The 3,277-nt window shown below is 40.2% G+C and overlaps 1 long non-coding RNA gene across 1 annotated transcript; it reads left to right on the top strand.

The window, feature by feature from the left end:
* Window positions 1-792: 792 nt before the first annotated feature.
* Window positions 793-3,073, top strand: LOC111247415 (uncharacterized). Its single transcript, XR_002672115.2, has 3 exons — window positions 793-933; window positions 1,370-1,435; window positions 2,247-3,073. It is a non-coding gene; the product is annotated as an uncharacterized LOC111247415 (long non-coding RNA).
* Window positions 3,074-3,277: the final 204 nt, after the last annotated feature.

The raw sequence follows: 3,277 nt of genomic DNA, 5'->3' as shown, positions 1-3,277 counted from the left end.
AAGTGATACCTGAAGGACTGACTTATCCGAGTAGGTGATATTAATGGAAATCTATTCTACCGAGCAGGAGATTGTCAATGTATGTTTCTCGCTGTCATAGTCTAGTGATATTTTTCTTTTAAAGAAGCTATTTTTCAGGGTGGCTAGCTAGCCACACTTCTCCGAACTGATCTTCTGGTCAAAGTTCCGTTTCGTTTACGAGGCCGGCATTTCTAATTATGCGGAACAAAAAGCGTGCAAATCGCCAGTGATCAATGTCGTATCCGCAACAGCTTTTCAATAGATTCTGGGGTAAGTGGATGCGCAAGATGTATGCGGGCATGGTAAACACATGGACGCACGTGACGTTTATGAATTTTCATGAAGAACTACCGCTTTATCGAGGATGTCGGCATTTATTTATTTTTCTTAGCGATAATGACAATTTGGCGGACGTCAAGCTCTTACAACTAGGCTGCTTATCTAATTATACATTTGTGTAAATGCAGTAAGCCCTCTGTAAATATTTATAGTCTGTAGTCGCGAACAACACGCCCTTACTGCAGGAAAAAGGGAAGATTAACGTGCTGGTAATTTTGCTAAGGCCATTCGAAAAATTCTACTATATATCTTTTAGGCGAATGTTGCTGATACCAAACTGCTTTCTATGCATCACTATATGCACAGCAAAACGATATACAAATAAATTGATAATAATTAGATTTAAAATGTACCCCGAAAATTTTCTTCACACAGTTTATACAATTATAAATATGGCGCGTATAATTTTAGAAGTCTTCGTATGCTTTGTTTCTATGGTTGTATCTAATCAAAAACGAATATTTCAACCGAATCTTCTTGCATCCGCCAGAAGTGCCGTTTAGCGACGGTCAAGGGTGCTCAATATGGTGACGATTCGTCACGATTACAGCTTCGACTCAGAATTGCCGACCGGTAAGAAGCTCCTTTAAAAAATACTCCTTTTTTAATCCACAAATTACATTTTGGCAACGAGCATATGTCAGGTGAAATTCGCTCCATCGTTCTGCGTAGAAGAAATAAATCTTGGTTGATGGCAGGCCACGAGTCTCAGAAAAAATGCAAAAAAAGTTAAAAGGTGCAAAAGGCCAATTTGCCATTGATATTCTTTTCTCTAAAACAGCCGTTAAATGCCATATTAAAAATAGCTTTTTAAGCCATTTTTACGAATATACTCTCTCAAATCGGCTTACTAGGATTAATTCATTTTGGAAGAAATATTAACCTTGGTCGTTGGTCTATATAATCCCGCAGAACAGGATTATATGGTCCAGACATGGGTCTATATTATTATTTCATGCTAAGAAGTGTCAGTAAAATTAATTGATTGATTGGTGAATTTGCTTTCTAGAACGGGCTGTGACTATGGCTAGGAGAGACGTTTCAAGAGACGACTAGAAGAACCATTTACTCTCAAGTAAGGTTCGCCGAAAATTTGACTTTGTCTAGCGTAGGTCCACATGCAGGTCCCTTGCGAAGTATGAAGCTAAGCCTGAATCGCTCAGGTATTGGCATACAAAGCTGCAATTTATTCGAAAAGTGAAGAGGCATTGTTGCGAACTTCACATCAACATCAAAGCCTGTGTGGCTATTGTGATCTTGCATAATTTTAGTATAGATAACTGTGCTTGCTTAATTCTAACTCATGATCGTGTTGGTTGTCATGTGTTGACTCGTTCCTTAGAACGATACGCTATGCCAACAGCGTCGTCCGACTTTTTCTAACCACATGTGACGCGCTATTGACGACAACGACATGTGGTACAATGGGTACGAAAGTATGATGCTGTAATTTAACTTGACACATATATGCATTCGAACTAAGTTAAGCTGTAGTCTGAGGCCACTTATATCTTGCAGCTTCTTGGTAAAATTAGCATAGACAATATCGGGTCTCGAATAACTTGAAATGTCGTGATCTATATAACCTCAACTTCACTCTGTCCCGTATTGTCCTCAGAACGATGATGTAAATATGACTCGATATAAAAACTTTTATAAAACGTAACTTGCTCTGAATCTGCTATTGAAGAGGTGCTTTTTGGGATAGGGAAAATGACAGACGAGCTGGTTATCTCGCTGCTCTATTGTCAAATAAAGGTTCAGTCAAATTGGAAAAAAAATTCGTTGTGTGAACATATATATACATATATATATATATATATATATATATATAATGTCTGTTCCCTTGTAGGCTGTCACAAATCACAAAACACGGTTCTTTGCAGCCTATGGCACTACCGAGCTTTCTCCCATATCATCTCTTCGCTGTGACGATACGTTTCTCACCTTAGATTCATTGGAGTTTCGGAGACAGACGGAGTAACAGATGGACAGAACAGACGAACGGACACGTCGGAGATTGGGTGTATCCGAGGGATTTCCTTTCTCAAGCTCGCAAATGTTATGGTATTCTGTGCATGTTTATGGGAGTGTATATTCAATCGTATATCTTTGTACGGACACCATCGTTTCTACATAGCGTTACGGCCACCGGCGTACTGCTATATTGTAAATTTGTTCAATGTATTGTCACATATTCTTATGCTGGGTCGCGTCGGACTCTCTGGCACGTTATCGTATCGCATCACGCTTCTTGACGATGATGATGCCTCCCCGTTGGGATGCGCGGAACGTGCTGCAGACGCGGAAGCCACCGATCCTACCAGTACAGGAGCCTACAGTCGGCATCCGGCAGAGACGCCCAGCGGCGACGCTATTGTGTCGTAAGTCAGTAGTTGATTCGGCTACTTGACGGTAACGTCGCGCCATTGATTGAAGCCGTCTCTCTGCCTAACTGCCACAGCCATTTCTTTGCAACGCTACCGGCTGCCGCGGGGATATGAGTACTATGACGTACATACACAGTGAAAAGGAGTTCCTCGGATCGAACGCAATTGGCAGACTAACATGCACCGTGTTACATACAATGAAGCTGGCATAACTAATTAAAAAACGTTTTTTGACTTGTTTTTTCGTAGCGAAAAGAAAGTTTTTTCTCCCTTTTTTTGGTGCTCCTGACGAGAGTTAATGGATGCAGTGTATTGAAGGGAATATTAATATCTAAATAAAAAGGTGTTTTAAGGATGGAAGTTACGTCGGACTTTAATATAATATAAATAGCCGGATAGGCTATTTATGATTAGACTTAACATTTTTCTCCTACTGCTATTTATTGAGCAGTGGATAACCAGTGTATGGCGTCGCTGTGTGGCTACGTAAAAATGTCTTAACGTATGTCATTTTAATCCTGATAAGG

This window comes from Varroa destructor, unplaced genomic scaffold, assembly GCF_002443255.2.
Source record: "Varroa destructor unplaced genomic scaffold, Vdes_3.0 BEIS01000003.1, whole genome shotgun sequence".
NCBI classification, from domain to species: Eukaryota; Metazoa; Arthropoda; class Arachnida; order Mesostigmata; family Varroidae; genus Varroa; species Varroa destructor.
This window is presented reverse-complemented; position numbering and strand designations above follow the sequence as displayed.